Raw genomic sequence first — 21,439 nt, forward strand, 5'->3', positions numbered from 1 at the left:
CTCTTTACTAAACCTTCAATTAATTATTCTTCCTTGGAGAAATAGTGGCGCCCTGGATTTACTTTTAAATTACCTCTTTCTGATTTTCTTATTCAGCAATATAGTGGGGGAAATTTGTAAAAAGTCACATAGTTGTTTTTCGGAAAAAAACGTGTTTACTTACGTATTTCGTATAGCAGGCGTATTCCCGGTCAGTTTACAAAAAAGCACCATTAGCATTGGTACTTAAGGTATTTAAAGAAACAAGATAACCTTAGGAGTGGAAACTGGTGTAAATTCACTTATGAGTTGTTGTCAGAATAACCTAACTTATCAAACAGATCACAACTATGACCTAGTATTTAGTCTAACGTGCATTGTTCTTAATGACTACGAAAATCTGTTGGGCGCTGACTGTATCACGGCAGTCTGCAGTCTGCAGTCTCAAACTGTCGTCCGTAGCGATCAACACGTCGTGCTAGGATCCCAAATAGATTCTCTTTAGGATTTAAACCCGGACTTCTCGGCGGTCAGCTCAGGAATGAAATTCCTTTGTCTGGAAACCACGATTTCGTCTTCGCAGACTTGTGAATCCCAGCGTCATCGTGTTGGAATGGTAAATTTTTATCGTCAGGTTCCTCATACACATGAACCAATTCAATTCCCAGCTTTGTTGGACGAGCCTATCGCAGAAAATGCTGTCCACATCAGAACGCTGCCACCGCCAAAGTTTGTGCTCATCCGAACGGGTGTTCTGTAGGCTGATCATGCCATCAATACTGGAAACCTTCGGGCTCGTCCAAGTTAAACTTCTTCTTATCACTGAAAATTATGTAGTCTACACCATGTGTTGCTCTGCAAACTTCAGTCGAGCCTCCTTATGCGCATTATTTAAAGGTGGCTTGTGGAGACATTTGTTGAATGCCAGATTCGCGTCTTGAGCCAGGATTAGTTTAAAGCTTCTGAACTGCAAATCAGCCACGGTATGAGAGGAACACACGCCCTTGACTTTTTCTTTATGCGGAGTCAAACGCGTATCTGATGTTCACAATTTTCGTGTCCGGTCATGTTTTCCACTATTGCTATACTGTGCATTCAGTATGACAACATTATGAAGTACGCAACGAGAAGGACCTAATTTCTTAGCAGACTCGCGATTAGACAATCCGATTTCATGGTACGCCTTGATACTTGCTTGCTCGTCACCAAATAGAGGCTTCCCAAGCGGTATTGTCAGAATAACTGCCGTACGAAGTTGGTAGACACAGCTCCAGACAGTAACTGTAGCGAACTGTTTACATTCAGCGCTGTGCGCCTCATCTAGCAGACCTGCCCTTAGCCGGCCGGTGTGGCCGAGCGGTTCTAGGCGCTTCAGTCTGGAGCCTCGCGACCGCTACGGTCGCGGGTTCGACTCCTGCCTCGGGCATGGATGTGTGTGTTGTCCTTAGGTTGGTTAGGTTTAAGTAGTTCTAAGTTCTAGGGGACAGATGACCTCAGATATTAAGTTCCATAGTGCTCAGAACCATTTGAACCTGCCCTTACACCAGCTTCCGTCCGTTCCTACCCGTAAGACCGTCTTTTTTATTTAAGTCGGGTGATACTGAGGGAATTAGATTAGGAAATGAGACACTTAAACTAGTAAAGGAGTTTTGCTATTTGAGGAGCAAAATAACTGATGATGGTCGAAGTAGAGAGGATATAAAATGTAGACTGGCCATGGCAAGGAAAGCCTTTCTGAAGAAGAGAAATTTGTTAACATCGGGTATAGATTTAAGTGTCAGGAAGTCGTTTGTGAAAGTATTTGTATGGAGTGTAGCCATGTATGGAAGTAAAACATGGACCATAAATAGTTTGGACAAGAAGAGAATAGAAGCTTTCGAAATGTGGTGCTTCAGAAGAATGCTGAAAATTAGATGGGTAGATCACATAACTAATGAGGAGGTATTGAATAGAATTGGGGAGAAGAGGAGTTTGTGGCACAACTTGACAAGAAGAAGGGATAGGTTGGTAGGACATGTTCTGAGGCATCAAGGGATCACCACTTTAGTGCTGGAGGGCAGCGTGGAGGGTAAAAATCGTAGACCAACAGATGAATACACTAAGCAGATTCAGAAGGATGTAGGCTGCAGTAGGTACTGGGAGATGAGGAAGCTCGCACTGGATATAGTAGCATGGAGAGCTGTATCAAACCAGTCTCGGGACTGCAGACCACAACAACAACAACAAGTACTTGGACTAATTCTAAGGGTGGAACGATTGTATTTTGTTTTGCTTTGTTGTGAACTGTACGGGAAAAAAGCGTGCATAGCAAATACATAAATAAACATGTTTTTTCCATCAGTAAGCACGTGCGTTTATACTGTTTTTCAGCACTGAGGGGCCCTTTACACGGGCGACTGCGAGCCGGCTGCAGTGAGCAGTAGAGGTTTAGCGGTTTACATAGCACGGAGGCAGGCGTGATGCCGTATGAGAGGCTGTTTCGGCTCTCAGCAGCTGACGCCCCGGCCGTAAAGCGTTACAGTCGCATACGTGCGCGCAGGCGGGAGAGAGAGAAGAGAGAGAGAGAGAGAGAGAGAGAGAGAGAGCATGAGCCGAACGGTCGGCTTTCGATGTCCAGTGTTCGTCTGTGTTCTTCAGCTTGCAGACTCTTGTCGCGCCGAGAACTATGGAGAAATTCATTCATATGTGTGATGTTGAACAATTTCTACACGAAATTCAGGTACGAGCGGCAATTTGGGATTACTCCAAAGCAGATTCTTCTACTAAAAACAAGAAAACTAAGGCATAGAATTAATTATACAGCATTTACAGCGCCAAGTATGACATGCTGCCACTGGAAGATAAGCATATGATAGGTAACAATTTCGTTTGCATAGCTTACAACATTTTCTTCTTTTCTACAACAGTAATCATTTGAGATATTCTTTACATGACACAATTTCATTTTTTCTTTGCGGATTAATTAGCGCTTTCATAAACAGAAATACTCAAACACAGCGTGTTTTATTTATCCTGCGTGTTTTTGTTTACAATGCATAAAACATTCTACTAAGAAGCCATGGAACATGCAGCTACTTAAATTAGTTTGAATCTTTCTTCCGGCGGTTCTTTGTGCAACAGTTTGATATGAGTCTTTTGTATTTCACAATAGCTGAAACAGTGCTATGTATAATGAATATCGGTATCTTTTCAGTGATACGAAGCTTAAGTTTGTTCTGTTTGATTAAAAAAACAGTTTCGATAGTTTAAATTCTTGTCTTTATTTCTGTAAATTAACAGCGACAATATTTCAACGCTGCTGAAACAGAAAAAAAAAGTTTCAAATGGCTCTGAGCACTATGGGACTTAACTGATGAGGTCACCAGTCCCCTAGAACTTAGAACTACTGAAACCTAACTAACCTAAGGACATCACGCACATCTGTGCCGGAGGCAGGATTCGAACCTGCGACCGTAGTAGTCGCGCGACTCCGGACTGTAGCGCCTAGAACCGCTCGGCCATTCTGAAACAGAAAATGTTAAGTTAATTATCCATACTTCATTCATGCACTTACTATTTCCAATTTCTTGTCTTTTGTGCTCGATGAAATAATTCAGTAGTACATAACGTTCTCCTTAAAGTTTTACACAGGTGAGTACTGCCACGTACGTTTCCCACCGTCACTGTTGAAATATTCAACAACCTTTTTCCCTATACTTGTTGCAGTGCTTTAGCTGCGGTTCCTAATCATTTCATTGTTGCAATCATGGATACCTTCCTACTGCAGTATGTCTTTCAACTGATAACCATCACGAAGTCCAACAAAGTTGTGAAGTACCAAACAGGCTTTCACAGTGTTTTGTGCTACATCAAGTGAAGCGTTCAGGGGTCGGTGAAAATCCTCCATTTGTTTGAATTCCGAAAGTATAATGAATCGTCTGACACTAGTCAATCGATCATTGAACACTCTTTTCCAGTGGTAAGGCTCTACCTGGTAACGGACACATCACATTACGTGACAGGGCGAGTGTCTCATCTGCAACAAATACGAGCGCCGTTTTTGCTTCACATGCCCCAGTAAGAGTGCGAGGATTTGGAAGATTAAGTGTCTGTTTCTCAACTTTTCTACCAGAAACTGAACTTTTGAACAGAGACAAATCATGACTTTTCCTATATCCGTCAGTATCAACGGTTGAAAAACAGTAATTACAATCACAGACGGCGAGGAGAGCAATAGAAAAGCAGCCTAAAGCTGTAGTATAAATCTGTGAGGGTACGTTATGATCCAAGGTACCAGTAAAGACATAAACACTAATACGAAATGCATTTTAGGATGTCACTATTTTTATTATACTGTGTAAATATTCTTTCTACATTGAATTTCAAGAAATAACCCACAAAATAAACGGAAAAAGGTAAGATTTTTCCCTGAGACATTTTCACAACACTAGATATTCGAGATCAGGTTCCGCTGGAGGTGGAAGGGCGAAATATATTTACTCTGATATCCTTTCGTTTTTGACTCCACTTTTGGAAAATGAACCGTAAGCAATGTTGCATTTGGTGTTCTTAAGTGTGGAAGTTTTATATTTTATAACATTCCTGTTAGTTACGTGAAATGGCGTTGTAGAAATAACAGGCAAATAATGTCCAACAGCTAATTAGCAATCCAACAGTAACGAAGGTGTATGTGAAATCTTTTCGTTCCAGAACGGTATTAGACATTTATGATGATGGCGACCTGTCGCAGGATGCAGGAGAATGCGAAGAGCATGAGCAACATGGTCCACGTAGTGGTGCTGCAGATGAACAGATACCACACAAGAAATGGAAGCCTAACAGCCCAGATGCAAAGCAGTCCGATATTGGTAAGCTTTGTGATGTTCTACACGAAAGTGTCAACCGACGGGAGCGTTGAGACGGTCAGTATTGTGATTAGGACAGACTTACGAGAAATCCCCAAAAACTGCAAGCCAAATGCGAACTACTCGCAAGTACTCGGGTAAGTACAAATACTTACGCCAGTCTCCAACACCATTTCTTCCCAAGCTTTTTTTCCACAATGCACGACTCAGCCGTTTCATCCATCACAAAGTATGTTTGTTCCAGAAATAGCACGTCGTAAGACATAATACCCACAAGCAGTACAACTGATTTATGAACTGCGAAACCCTTTCCTCAATCAGCACGTCCGCAGGAGCAAACACCATCTGACAATCCTTCTATCTCTGAGTCCTTCTCAATCGTATCAGTGTAACGAATAGATTTTTCAGGACTTTGCAGATTACATGTAAGAAGTAAGATTGTATTTTGCCACCATTAGGAGAAAAGAAGCAACAATGAACATTTCATACCCTTCAGTGTGTAAGAGGTCCATGACTAAAGAATTTATTGCTAGCGCACTCGAGCAGATGTAATTTCGATGGATTGCTCACGCGCTACCTGCGATATGTAAGCTATAAGAGAATCTGAGACCAGAGAGCAGAGTTGACTGTAGTACGAACTGTGTCGCAGTAGGAGTAAGTTGTAGCTAGCAGTCGTGTGTATGAAGTTGGCTGGGCCGGTCGTGGAGAGCGATGGCGGAGCGTGAGCGTTGTAGTATAAGGTAAAAGCAGCCTCGCACATATGTAGAATTGTTATATCAAGTCCCATGTAAATGGTTTCAAAAATAAATCTCTTAATAATAATATTTCTTATAAAAATTAAGTTTTGACAATCATTCAACTCAATTTAAGGATTTTACTAATTTCTCCAATCCATGGACATCCTGGTTATTGTAAAGACAAATCAGTTGTTTCTTTTTAAACATGACAAATCTATTGGCCAGCATTGCACTGAGCTGTGCCAGAAAAATTTCTTAAAGGAGCAGATATATATGTGTTATCCGGCGACCTTATTGAGGTAAGAATTTTCAATTTATTCAGAATGAATTTTCAGGGGTCACGCATCACTGCTGACGTCCTAAATTTACCAGTTTAAATTCACAGTCAAATATTGAATGGTTATAAGTGAGCCACAATTTTGTTGAGAGATTAGTCACATTTTATTATTGATATATTACGCAGTTTATCTGTTGGCAGGTTATGATAAATGTGAATTCTATATAATTATTATTTTTATTGGGAGGCCTTTAAATCGGCCGCGGTCCGTTAGTATACGTCGGACCCGCGTGTCGCCACTGCCAGTGATAGCAGACCGAGCGCCACCACACGGCAGGTCTAGAGAGACTTGCTAGCACTCGTCCCAGTTGTACAGACGACTTTGCCAGAAGGGGATCACTGACAATTACGCTCTCAATTGCCGAGACGATAGTTAGCCTAGCCTTCAGCTACATTTGCTACGACCTAGCAAGGCGCCGTATTCAATTGCTAATTAATATTATGAAGCATGTATCATCAAGAGCGATGTTATACAATTATGGATTAAAGTTAAGTATTCCAGAAGCTACGTACCTTTCTTTATAGCATTCATTACGTATCCTGTTTCAGACCTCACGCCAGCCTGCGTGAGTTTAAGCGCGTGCCTTTCGGCTTCCTCTCATTGTGACTAGGCTGTCTTGTCTAGACACAACAGTTACGCTAAATGTCAATGCTATACATAATTATATTATATTGTGGGGAGGTTACAAATGTGTTATATCATTTTTTTTCTACATTAGACTCATGGCAATCTTCTCCTCAAGACAAATGCACATTGAAATTTGATTGCGGAATAGCCGGTAGTGGCCGTGCGGTTCTAGGCGCTTCAGCCTGGAACCGCGTGACCGCTACAGTCACAGGTTCGAGTCCTGCATCGGGCATGGATGTTTGTGATGTCCTTAGGTTAGTTAGGTTTATGTAGTTCTAAGTTCTAGGGGACTGATGACCACAGATGTTAAGTCCAATAGTGCTCAGAGCCATTTGAACCATTTATTTTTATCAAACCGATGATACTGACATACCACAGAGATTAAAAGAAACTTTTTGGATCCGTCCGAAGATCGTCATGTAGACAACGAAATCCACCTATTCCAATCTGTTGGTAGTAAAAGGGTGGAAGCATAACTTCCTCCTCGTCCTCCTCTTCCCTTACTTCGGTACAGCCAGAGCGGCAACCGTGGCAAATTGTTCGAGCATACTGTAAGAATCAACGACTGGAAAACAGCTGTGGTCAGAGCCACAGAATGACTCGCAAGAACCGCTGGCTTGCTTAACTAGAGTGAGCGACAGCCGCACCTCAGCCGTCTTGAGCGGCTCGCAGTCTCCCGTGTAAAAGGACCCCCGAGAGAAGTGAAAGACAGCCTTCCTGCTCTTCAGACTTTATTACGGAACCGGAGCAGGGCGGCGCCGCAGCAGCGGCAGATCAAGGCGGCGACAAAGGGGCCGCTTCCCATTCCTGTACGGCTGCGCCGCATGTGGGCTCGCTGAGCTGCAGAGGAGTGCCTCTCGGTGGCTCGTTAGAAGCAGACAGAACATTACGACCGCCGACCTTCTATCGTTATAAACGCTCCAGGCGATAGCGCCGACACTTGGCGGGGAATGACTCCTACACTCCGCTCATCTTATGAATAAACCTGATGTAAACGAACACAAACTCGATGATTGGTCAGAGGTCTTAGCACACGTCCACTGGTGTTGTTACGCTCCTGGAAGTAGGTCCTACTTATGTATGAGATATATTATTATTAATTTACGTTAAATGCAAGTGTAAGTAATCAAATGTATTAACAGCCATCAACGTATTCCGTAATCACGTATTAGCTATGCAGCTTTTATTTCAAACATCGTGTACAGTCACAGCACTGTTGTGCTCAGATTGTCGCACTGTTAATACCCATTATGAAAACGGCTGAAGCTGCTTCCTGTTGCTTGGTGAAACACGCGTGCGGAACACGGTTAAAATAGTCCCGAGAAATAGGTTGTTCTTTATGTTTTAATAAATTTACACAGATAATCTGGTTTGAGTTTTTCTGAGGGACTGTTACATACACTACTGGCCATTAAAATTGCTACACCACGAAGATGACGTGCTTCAGCGCGAAATTTACCCTACAGGAAGAAGATGCTGTGATATGCAAATGATTAGCTTTTCAGAGCATTCACACAAGATTGGCGCCTGTGGCGACACCTACAACCTGCTGACATGAGGAAAGTTTCCAACCGATTTCTCAAACAGCAGTTGACCAGCGTTGCCTGGTGAAACGTTGTTGTGATGCCTCGTGTAAGGAGGAGAAATGCCTTTCATCACGTTTCCGACTTTGATAAATGTCGGATTGTAGCCTATCGCGATTGCGGTTTATCATATCGCGACATTGCTGCTCGCGTTGGTCGAGATCCAATGACTGTTAGCAGAATATGGAATCGGTGGGTTGAGGAGGGTAATACGGAACGTCGTACTGGATCCCAACGGCTTCGTATCACTAGTAGTCGAGATGACAGGCGTCTTATCCGCATGGCATTAACGGATCGTGCAGCCACGTCTCGATCTCTGAGTCAACAAGTGGGGACGTTTGCAAGACAACAACCATCTGCACGAATAGTTCGACGACGTTTGCAGCAGCACGTACTATCAGCTCGGAGACCATGGCTGCGGTTACCCTTGACGCTGCATCACAGAAAGGAGCGCCTGCGATGGTGTACTCAACGACGAACCTGGGTGCACGAATGGTAAAACATCATTTTTTCGGATGAATCCAGGTTCTGATTACAGCATCATGATGGTCGCATCCGTGTTTGGCGACATCGCGGTGAACGCACATTGGAAGCGTGTATTCGTCGTCGCCATACTGGCGTATCACCCGGCGTGATGGTATGGGGTGCCATTGGTTGCACGTCTCGGTCACCTCTTGTTCGCATTGACGGCACTTTGAACAGTGGACGTTACATTTCAGATGTGTTACGACCCGTGGCTCTACCCTTCATTCGATCCCTACGAAACCCTACATTTCAGCGGGATAATGCACGACCGCATGTTGCAGGTCCTGTACGGGCCTTTCTGGATACAGAAAATGTTCGACAGCTGCCCTGGCCAGCACATTCTCCAGATCTCTCACCAATTGAAAACGTCTCGTCAATGGTGGCCGAGCAACTGGCTCGTCACAATACGCCAGTCACTACTCTTGGTGAACTGTGGTATCGTGTTGAAGCTGCATGGGCAGGTGTACCTGTACACGCCATCCAAGCTCTGTTTCACTCAATGCCCAGGCGTATCAAGGCCGTTATTTCGCTCAGAGGTGGTTGTTCTGGTACTGATTTCTCAGGATCTATGCACCCAAATTGCGTGAAAATGTAATCACATGTCAGTTCTAGTATAATATATTTGTCCAGTGAATATCCGTTTATCATCTGCATTTATTCTTGGTGTAACAATTTTAATGGCCAGTAGTGTACATTTGAAGGGGAGTTGGAACGCCCTACCTCGACAATGTCAAGCTTCGTTAATCGGCTTCGCTATATTTCAGGAACCACTTTAGCCATTGACATGAAACCTTTATAGGGCTTCAAACGTCGTGTTCTGAGTATACTGACCTACAATAATTGCATTTCAGCCACTACTTTCGGAAATACAATTTTTTAATTCCACGGTTAATATTTTGTGTGCATTTTTTGTACGTTCATCCTAAATAATTTAAATTATACATAACATTATGGTCTTCTTTTAGTTCAGTAGATTCCCAGAAAATTTGAATACTCTACTCGAAGTTGTTTCTGAGATTTAGGGAAAAATGGAACGAAAAATGTAAATTTTCACGAACGGGTTCTAAAGTTTAAAAAAATTAAGCAGATATTAACTCACTTAATATATACTTATTTTTTTATTTTTATTCACTCAGAAGCACCCTGCACCATACTGTATATCATACGAAAATTCTATAAATATTTTTTTTTTAACAAAGGAGGGAGAAAATGCTTAAACCTAAAAATGGTTCAAATGGCTCCGAGCACTATGGGACTTAGCTTCTGAGGTCATCGGTCCCCTAGAACTTAGAACTACTTAAACGTAACTAACCCAAGGACATCACACACATCCATGCCCGAGGCAGGATTCGAACCTGCGACCGTAGCGGTCGCGCGGTTCCAGACTGTAGCGCCTAGAACCGCTCGGCCACACATGCCGGCGCTTAAACTTAAGAAGTGTTCAGCCGGTTTCGTTCTGGACATTATTTGTGTAAATGGAAGGAATATTTTGTAGAAGCACCAAAATGACACTGGTGAAGGTTTGAAGAAAAACTATACGAAAGATGTAGAACTGCTCGTGAGAGAGAATCCACTGTTACCGAGGGAGATAGACGAGGCTGAGCGCTCTGAACCAGAAGTGAGATGAGCACTTCCATCTTGTAAACAGATTCAGGAGATTATATGGAGAAGGAAATTGCAAAATTACCAAGTCTACCTCAAGTAAACGTCTAGAGGAGATGTCATTAATAGGTAATACTACAGACAGTACAGTTTCGTTGCTGACTAGAAGACGAAAAGACGAAGCCTCCTGTTGTCGCCTAAAAGCTGCGTATAAAGCCCGTTAATCGGGTTTAATGCAAACCGCACAGTATAATTTCGAGCACAAAAAAAAAAAAAAAAAATACAATCGCTTCCGTGGTTGATGAATGCCATAACACATTTGGCACACAACAATGCCAGCGATTAGTGCCAGTGGATTGCTGTTACGCAACTATACTTCTCCCTTCATGAACACCAAGGCAAATTACGACCAAACATATATTTAAAAAAAAGGGCTGTTTACTTGTAAAACGATTGTAATCGATGTAGCAAAATCTCGAATGGAGGGAAAGAATAATTTTCAGTGTTATATCCGAAAGAGCTTCTTACAATTTGCAGAGAATCATTCATTGCTTTTGTTGGACTCTTGGCCTGGACTTAACGAGAACTCAGTTTTTAGGATGACGAAAAGACTGTTAAAATAAATCGGATTACACGCACAACTAATAATGTGATTCACCCTCTCGATAAAATATGTTTCAACAGTGTAAAGCATTTTTCATGTAGTTACCGAATAGTATAATTTTTGATAGCTATTTGTCATTTCAGGTATTTCAGCGGAGCAGCACAGTAACGTTCAGTCATTTGTGCATTACCATATTTTACGAATTAGATCAAGGAGCAAAATATGCACAACAACAGCCACAACCATTTGTTATTTCATTCTTGTTCTGTCTAAATTAGACTAGAAATTACTGTGAAGTGCCTGAGTGCATTAATTTCTCTTTTATCGGGTGTGCTTGGTGTAAAGAAAACGTTTGTTTGCGTCATCCAATAGACACTTCGCATTTTTGTGACGACTACAGAAAATAAATAACTGTTCTATCGTTACAAATACATATTATTTAAAATTTTTCGTAAGAACTGCGCTAGAGGAATAGTTATAAAACATTTAATGTCAACAAATTAAAGTCCCGACTATAGTAGTCGTCTACTATGTAACATCATAAACTGCCTTGATTTTCTTTTCTCTTCTAGTCACTAGTGTAATAATTACTTCTGCAACAGTTCAGTTGTCGATATGAACTGCTACATATTCAAAACGTAATAAAGTGAGACGTTTTTGGTAAGGTTTCAGCGTTTAAAATTCATGTGTGTTCACTTAGGACTTTTGTTACGCAGCTCTACGTTCTCTTGTCACGGCTACGTGTGATTATTCGCCGATTCTAGGGTTAGATGGGAAGAGGTGTGAAAACTGCAGTTCTAAACGGTACTTCATGTGCTAAAAATGAGTAGAATTTCAGAATACATTTCGACATGTCGGATTGCACCATTTCCTTGTCGGTGTCGTTTCTGCAGCGTCATTTGTTCAGGTACCACCATAAAGCAACAACTACTAGGCAAGAAACGTCTACGGGCTATATGTTTTATGTAGGAACGTTGCAGTTTGATATCACAGCTACACGGCTCGCGAATGTTCTACAGTGGAGTCTCTACTGCAACTTCACAACCACGTATTTTTGGAACTCTAGCGTAGGGGAGCAGGTGCTGGAGGAAATGTGCTGCTTGAGTGAAGGCTGCCGGTGTTTGCTGATTTCTGCCGACAGTGGAGGTAGTAAGCAAAAAATGTGGGAGATGGGGGAGTACTTCTGTTGCTCCCAAGCTTCTGGCAGTATGATCTGCTGTTAGAATTAAAAATAATTTAAGAATAACCATTCTGCAGCTGATTAATAATATTATTGTAGTTGTTAGTTTGTGTGCCTATAGACAGCAAAACTCTGTTAACGCGAGTTGAATCATGGAGTAATCAAATGTTATTGTTTGCCACTGGTTATCGGCTGCAGTGCTGAAGCATGCGGTGTCGAAAGTGTACTTTGCTTATGTATTTGGTATTTTGATGTTATTCTCTTATTCTATTGTTAGGGTTGCTAGTTTGTGTGCCTATAGACAAGATTATTTTGTTAAATCAAGTTGAGTCAGCCAGTAACCAAAGTATAGTTTGCATTTACCTATCGGATGCTATGCTGAAGCATGTGGTGTCGTAAGTATGCTTTGTTGCGTATTTGGCATTATGTTGTTATTCTAGTGCGGGTGAAACTCCAGTGCATACCATAGCATCGGAAGTCGTAACTTTCTTTGCTAATCATTGTATTACAAGGATACCCCATCTAATTATTTTACGAAACCTCACTCGATAGTCAGTTTCGTTGGGCTTCATTCCATTAAACCTAATTACAAAAGAGAATTTCCGAAGGGGATTAAGAACAAGAGAAGCGATTCTGGCACTGAGATTCCTTATCGAAAAGCAATTACAGAAAAATAAACCAACTTACATCACATTTGCACACCTGCAAATGGCATTTGATAAAGTTATCTGGCAAGAGGTGTTTAGAGGTCTGAGGAAAAGTGGAATGAAGTACAAAGACATCTATGTGATACTCAGTTTCTATAAGAATGAGGTGGCAGTGATTAGGAACTGTCACCAGGAACAAGAAGCAAATGCTATTAAAGGGGTAAAACAAGGATGCGCTCTCTCTCCTCGCCGGCTGCAGTGGCCGAGCGCTTCTAGGCGCTTCGGTCTGGAAATGCCCGAGCGCTACGGTTGCAGGTTCGAATCCTGCCTCGAGCGTGGTTGTGTGTTGATTACGTTTACGTAGTTCTACGTTCTACGGGACTGATGACCTCAGGTATTCCCATAGTGTTCAGAGCCTTTTGGACCATTTTCTATCTCCTCTTATAGTTAACGCTTACATCCAGGAAGCTACAGACCAAGCTCGAGAAACTACTGAGGTAGGGATCAAAATTAACGAGACGACGATCGACATGCTACGTTATGCAGATGATATTGCTATAGTCACAGAGGCAAAAAAAGGTCTAGAGAAAGTCCTTAGAACAATGCAAACAATGCAAGTGGCTCTATGCAATCAGCATGGAATGTAAACAAGAAAAACTCTATAGTGATGGTATGCAATACAGAAGCAGAATATGAACATGCGAGAATGAGAACTGGAAGAGAGTTGCTGGAAGTGATAGAGGAATTTACCTACTGGGAAAACAAAATCCCAAGGGATGGTAGAACTCGGAAAGAAAGTGTGAGCAGAATACAACAGGTGAATAATGTATTTAATGTGAGGAGGAACTTACTCACAGGAAGAACATCAGTCTGAAAATAAGGAAACGTATCATTAAAACTTTCGTTTGGAGTGTAGCCCTAAACGGATGTGGAACTTGGTCGATGGAAAGGGAAGAGAGAAGGCGGCTAGAGGCCCTGGAGATGTGGTGCTATAGAAGGAGACGAAGATCAGCTGTGGAGATAAAGTAAGAAGTGAAGGGGTGCTTCTAAGAGTACAGGGAACCAGATTTCTGTGTAGGCGCATCCAAACAAGAAGGGAGAAACTTGTAGGGCACATCCTAAGACACAACATCATTGGAACAATAGCAGAAGGAGCTATTGAGGGAAGGAAGCGGTGGGGGCGACCAACGATATCTTGCATGCAACAGATCATGAATGATTATGGATGTAACATGTACGTGAAAATGAAGAGGAAGGCAGACAGAAGAGAGGAATGGCACCCTGCTGCAAATCAACCTCAGGGTTAAACGCAAAAGAAGAAGAAAAACAATTACAGAATTGTAAAAGCGGCAAACCACGCTTAGAATAATTACAGAAAGGAAGTATCATGGGGGCGGAGGAGGTCATCTTCAGCAGTTCTCTCAGTGGCGCAAGATCAGCAGGGCACTGCTCTTTCTCTGCGCGGTAGCTGCCATACACAATAGGTAGGTAAAGCCCGATAGCTGCTGCCCCACACACAAGGGCAGAGGCGTATGCAGTTGTGTGGGCTGTGGCTCCAGACTTTAGTGGGGTCACGATTAGGACTAACACCCCTGTAACCTGAGCTGAACTGTCCGTCATGTTTTCCCCAAAGCTCATGATTGTTTACATATGAGTGACCCGTGAGATTTCTAATTACATGTCCTGAAGGATTCGTCTTCCACTGTGAAGTGTGAAGTTACCGGATAATTCGATTATTACCGTCATTATTACTATCATTTTCTTCATACCGTTGCTGGAACGCATTTGCTTGAAGATCATTTAATGCCTTTTGGTCATTATAGAAGTAGTTGCCCAAGAAGAGGTTCGTTCCCTGTCTACGGAGTCCTGTTCATGTTAATATCAAACATCAGCAATTACTCGCAGATTACATTAAAACTAAAGTAATTGATGAAGACGTTACTTGATAACAAAAACCCGCTGCCTTTCTTAATTTACTTGCTCCTAAAATGGCTGTCGAACACTGCCAAACCAAAAGCCAAGGGATCTTACTGCCTTCCATTATACGTCATAGAAAATCAATTGTTTTCCTTTGCCATAAACAGAAAGAAATTCATTGTAAGCTGTCTAAGTTCAAAATTTTCGCATTATTAGTCCAAATTTAATATTTACTTCTATAATGTAGGAAAGTATTTCATAGTTGCAAAACCCGCATCCCACTCATTGACCTTATACTTAGTCGCTGACCATAAATTCTAGCTCAGAGTGACAGAGTAACCTAATGTATCGAAGACTGGTTGCCAGCGTTCTTTTTCACCGGAAATCAATGACGGTAATAATCGAATTATCCGATAACTTCACACTTCACAGTGGATTTTCTCGAACTAAGAAATTTGTTGGTTTAGTGAATATTTCAAAATGACTTCACATCGAGGCTAGGATGCCTAGAAGAGTCTTTACATCCTGCTGACATGAGAACAGCATAATCTCCAAGTCAGAAGATTGCTTCTACTTCACCATTTAATAGACACGCATTTTTTCCACCGTGACTAATTTTGTAAGCTAAGCACATCATCCGTTACAGCACACTCCTGGGGGTGGGAAATGTAGCCACAATGGCCTGGTGGAACGAACTATCACAAGTGCAATGCGTGGGTTCAGGCATTTACTTTTAAGAGGCACAAACAGATTTACTTTACCTCTGGTAACCTCAAGAGAAAGACGTTATAATCCAGAACCCGCATTAAACATCACGTTCCTTCATTACCTATAGCGCAGAGCCGGTTTACGTTGGGAAATGAAATAGGCGAAAGTTATGGTAAACAGAAATACTGTCTCCGGTAAACTTACATTAGAAAATTTTATTTAATTTGATGAAACGATAGCCATTTAAAGGAACAGGGCCCTTACTTAAATGATGATTAACTGAAACCCTCAGCTGCCGACAGTTGTTGTTGATATATCTCGATGTGGACAGCTGAAAATGTGTGCCCCGGCTGGGACCTCCTGCTTATATGGCAGACGCTCTATCCATCTGAGCCACCGAGGACACGGATAATTAGCGCGACTGCAGGGACTTACCCCTTGCACGCTTCCCCTGAGACCCACATTCCCAACTGTCCACAATTCTACATATGTAATGTACCTATTACTTTTCTTGTACTTGATTGAACTAGAGAAGTTGAAAAATTGCTTCTGGACTGTGATTCGAATTCGTATCTCATCTTTCGTGGATCTGAATCTCTCGGAACAGTATAGTTCAATCATTTCGTTCCTTTTCCCAAGACTGCAATCTTCTCTAGGTCTCCTCAAAAGGTAAGTATGTGGGTCTGAAACCCTAATCCAGGACAAAAATATTTATAATTTCATTTCAAGCCTTATCACGTGCATACCAATCTGTTAGTGGAAATTGACGTGCATTTTTAATGTCTGTTCATGAGTTGCCAAACAATCGCAATAGGTGTCGTTGTTTCTGGTCAAACACGCACGCATCTTACTGTTGGTGAGTAAGCAAAGTGTTACTTAAGCTATGTTCGCTGGTGATAAAGGAGGACGGTAGGTGTGCGGTTCAGGAACAAAAATTTGTATCCTCTTTTTAGATTCAAACATCTAGCTGCTGGTAACAAAAACCGATACGTAACATTTGATTTTACTTAGTTAACAACCCGATTGATGTTGGGTTCGTATCTCCGTCACAGAATTTCACATCATGCGCTATATCTTTAAATGCATGAAACACTTTGTCCCTTCTGAATGGAGGTATATCGCACATCTTTCGTGCTTAGTTAACAATGGACGAAAGGGTCTTTACAAGAGTCCCGGGATATTACAAAAACTGTCGTCTTTTTTTTTCATGTTTAGATTTGGTTACTGATACTGGCGAAAATTTCTGTAATCCGTGCCTCTTCATGACTAGTCAGAAATATGATATGATTAGATTAGATTAATACTTGTTCCGTAGATCATGAATACGACATTTCGTAATGATATGGAACGTGTCATTTTAATGAAAGATTTCTTTACATACCATGATTCAGTTTCTTTGCAACAATTTTGTACCCTCTCTCTCTCATTCTTTTTTATTTTTGTCTCTCTCCCTCACTCTCTCTCTCCCTCTCTTCTCTCTCTCTCTCTCTCTCTCTCTCTCTCTCTCTCTCTCTCTCTCTCTCACACACACACACACACACACACACACATACACACACTTTTTTTTTTTTATTTGTTTGTTGTGCTCGACTATCGGCGAGGCACGAAAACGTTCGTCAATTATTTTCTGAGTTTTGAGTACACTTACGAAAGATATATAAAAACAACTATAAGAGTTACTGATTTATGAAGCTTAGTTTGCTGTCAGTTCTGAGTAACTACACAGTTCCAAAACCCAGTTACAGAAATGTAAATCAGACGTCTTACGTATTCCAGGCCGTAGCAGCCGCGTCTTTGAGAGGTCAGCTATGGTCACTTCCCAGCCCACTGTAGGATCACATCGGTTCGTCTTCATCCTGCTGGTAATGTAACTGAGATTTGGCAACGAGGCAAGGTATTTATGAAATGCCACATTTGCATACCACTTTAGTATGATACAGCATACTAATCAAACACAGACCCAATCGAAATCTAAGTGATTAGTATTTTACTAATTCGTGCCGATAGAGGCACGCTTGTGTACAGATACTCAGTTTTATTGAAACAGACTTTCGTCGTAGGGTTATCGTGGGTAGTTTTACTTCATTTCTTATAATACAGTGCACAATTTTCATACGGTTTCTTTTAGTGTTGTTAAAACATTAGTTAACATGAGAGAGAAATTAATCATCAACGATATATGCGAATTCTCTGATGTTACCTATAACAGTCTGACACTGCACATGCAGTTTATTGATTACATGCATGTAGAAAACTTGTTCTGAGTTAAAGCTGTCAAACAAGGATTGATGAAGAACAAAATGCCACTGCCACAGGACAGCTAATGTAGAAAATACTTTTCTGACGTATTTCGGCACGATGCGCTCTCCCCATACATAATACAAAAGTTTCGGGATGCACCTGCAGCCTGGCCGTCTATTAAACCTGAAAAGAACAAAATGTCGCAGAAGTTAGCCATTTTTCCACATGCGACTATTTTGGGTTGAGAAGTGAAGGGAATTATGTTCAAAGTTCCATTAGAACGATAACTTCAGCCGACAGCAGTATGGCGTTTTAAAAAATGTAGTAGTGAAAGTACCCGAACTCGCGACTTCTTATCCAACAGTGCGCGACGCTTACCGTTACGCTACTACGTGACACAGAGCTATAAAACCTCCAGCACTCAACAACAATTCCTCCAGAATATCCGCAATGAATAGTGCAGTGAGATAATGTATATGGCCGGATCTAGACTTCTGAGAGACAGACAGTTACAGCTTTTCTTTTGCGCTGCACGACGTTTTTAACAAACAGATAGCGCAATAGAGTAGCTCAAGTCGAAAGGAACACTTCGTTTTTAAATTTCTGCATCCTACACTGTTGACAGTTCGGTGTGGGTGTCAGTCACGTGATTTATTTCGGTGATTACAAAATAGAGTCGAATGTATGCACTGGGTAACCGAGGCAGCTAGTTCATGGCGATTCGGTCAACCAAGTAAATGAATGTACTGAACATGCTGCAAACCACTACAGGGAGCCTGTGTGTCAGAATTCTCATCCAGTGTGGCCCAACATTGTTATGATAGAAAAATGAGTGATACAGAAGAGAATTTGGTGGTCTCTTGGATTGATGCTAGGTTTATATACTTATGATCTGCGTTCGATTCCAACCTCTGCCGATGATTTTTGATAAGGAGAGACAGATTCTGTTTTCTTCTGGCTACCCCAAGTGAAAAAGGTATAATGGCAATTTGGTCTGACATTCATGTTAAACATGATATTCCTTCTCTACCAAGTAGACGTTAGGTTGAACCACAATAAAGTCAGGAGTCGCGATACGTAGAAACTCCATCAACAGTAATCTTTCTTATGCTACTTATTTATTTCAAGGTACGAAACAAACGCTATGTAGGGTCACAGGACACTTATTCCATCTTTTATTTGTACTTCTGTATGTCGATAAAATTGGTTCTGAACTGGGAATGCAACTCAGACCGCCCTTAACGCGGAATTTGATCCCTTCGTGACAATACAGCTCGTTGTTTGTTCAAAACTGCAGATTCCTCAACATCTCCACATATTGCGCGTGAGAGGTTTCGTATCCTGGCCCGGCACTAAAGCTTTCATTATGTATTATCAAGCTCTGGCATGAGGACACCTATCTGCTGGTGGGTAATAATTTTTATTTTTAATATATTCTCATTCGTTGTCAACACTAACGATATCTGACTTTTTTTACTCCCAGTGAGACACAGAACTGTTTGCGAAATCATTGTAAATTCAAGGATGTTGTTCCGAGCTGCTGGTGGAGAAAAATTCGGCAGCTGACGTCTCTTTGTGTGCAGTCAACAACGATATGTGTGGGGTTCGATTCCCAGTCAGCACTGAACTCTTCGTCATATTATTTCTAGTTCAAACATGCTCACATGTCGCTGCTGGTGTAACAAACCCATTTTTAACGGTCGATTTCTCTAGAATATAACAGTGATTGGTGCCAGGTTGGAGTCCTCGGAAAGAAAAAATTAATGTTTCGTCTCGTCGTTTCAGTTAAAACATCTAGCTACTGCCGAGAAAATCCGATATGTCACATTTGATTGCGCTTCGATGACAATCCAATTAGGTTCTGGGTTCGAATCTCTGTCCAAGACAAAGCTTTACCTCACGACATTTCAAGTAAGATACTTGTGAAAAGCAATACTTAACATCTCTCGTAGTTCGTTAACAAGGACAATAGATGCTGGGTAGTAATTCGCGTCCGTTAAAAACGTTTACTTTATGTAATTTAAAGTTGAAATTTGCTAACTGATACTGCCATAAATCGACGTATATCACTCTCTGTATGACTAGTCAAGAATGACTGTTAGTTTTCGTCAGTCACGAAGTCTTTGCTTAGTCTGCATGACCTGGGCTTGAATCCATATGCAGAACGAGACGGTTCGCCGTGTCATTTGAAGTTCATACATATTCTCAACTAGCTGCTCGTGAATAACTTAAATTTTTAATGCCATTTTGTGTTAAATAATAAGCACGGTATGTTATTTTGAAGAGGAAATCAAGAATACGTCGAACTTATCGCGTGAACTACCTATCTGACGTAATAACGAGAGTGGTAACATTTCATGTATGTCATTTAATGTAATAAATGGGAGCTTACAAGCCTTAAAAACCGTCTTATCTGTGATAAGATGTTCCCTGATATTTGTAGTACCTTGGTATTACTTTACATCTTGAGTTATTGCGATACAGAGCAGTGTTTTCAGTCAAACTACTGTACCGAGGGGCGATTAGAGGACCTGCTAGACAGCTGCGCTATGTGGGTTGCATTCGAATCAGGCGAAATGCAATTGAGGACGTTCGGATACTTTTGACCACGACTGTACAGTCGTGGACAAAACGAGCGAGACGCCCCGCCTTTTCGTTATGCTGATCCTCACAACATTTAACTCTGCTACACAGCATAACAGGCAAGGCGATGAAGTGCTACCAACAAACTATGCACAGGCATGAAATTGAAAAACTATCCGAACTTTGTCAGGCGGTTTTCAATCATGTGTGAAACTATATTAATCCTGATTAGTGTGTTAAACACAATATGTAAATGTAAGATACAAATGAAAGAAGAAACGCTAATTACACTCCTGGAAATTGAAATAAGAACACCGTGAATTCATTGTCCCAGGAAGGGGAAACTTTATTGACACATTCCTGGGGTCAGATACATCACATGATCACACTGACAGAACCACAGGCACATAGACACAGGCAACAGAGCATGCACAATGTCGGCACTAGTACAGTGTATATCCACCTTTCGCAGCAATGCAGATTGCTATTCTCCCATGGAGACGATCGTAGAGATGCTGGATGTAGTCCTGTGGAACGGCTTGCCATGCCATTTCCACCTGGCGCCTCGGTTGGACCAGCGTTCGTGCTGGACGTGCAGACCGCGTGAGACGACGCTTCATCCAGTCCCAAACATGCTCAATGGGGGACAGATCCGGAGATCTTGCTGGCCAGGGTAGTTGACTTACACCTTCGAGAGCACGTTGGGTGGCACGGGATACATGCGGACGTGCATTGTCCTGTTGGAACAGCAAGTTCCCTTGCCGGTCTAGGAATGGTAGAACGATGGGTTCGATGACGGTTTGGATGTACCGTGCACTATTCAGTGTCCCCTCGACGATCACCAGTGGTGTACGGCCAGTGTAGGAGATCGCTCCCCACACCATGATGCCGGGTGTTGGCCCTGTGTGCCTCGGTCGTATGCAGTCCTGATTGTGGCGCTCACCTGCACGGCGCCAAACACGCATACGACCATCATTGGCACCAAGGCAGAAGCGACTCTCATCGCTGAAGACGACACGTCTCCATTCGTCCCTCCATTCACGCCTGTCGCGACACCACTGGAGGCGGGCTGCACGATGTTGGGGCGTGAGGGGGAAGACGGCCTAACGGTGTGCGGGACCGTAGCCCAGCTTCATGGAGACGGTTGCGAATGGTCCTCGCCGATACCCCAGGAGCAACAGTGTCCCTAATTTGCTGGGAAGTGGCGGTGCGGTCCCCTACGGCACTGCGTAGGATCCTACGGTCTTGGCGTGCATCCGTGCGTCGCTGCGGTCCGGTCCCAGGTCGACGGGCACGTGCACCTTCCGCCGACCACTGGCGACAA

The sequence above is a fragment of the Schistocerca piceifrons genome, chromosome 2, assembly GCF_021461385.2.
Source record: "Schistocerca piceifrons isolate TAMUIC-IGC-003096 chromosome 2, iqSchPice1.1, whole genome shotgun sequence".
Lineage (NCBI taxonomy): Eukaryota > Metazoa > Arthropoda > Insecta > Orthoptera > Acrididae > Schistocerca > Schistocerca piceifrons.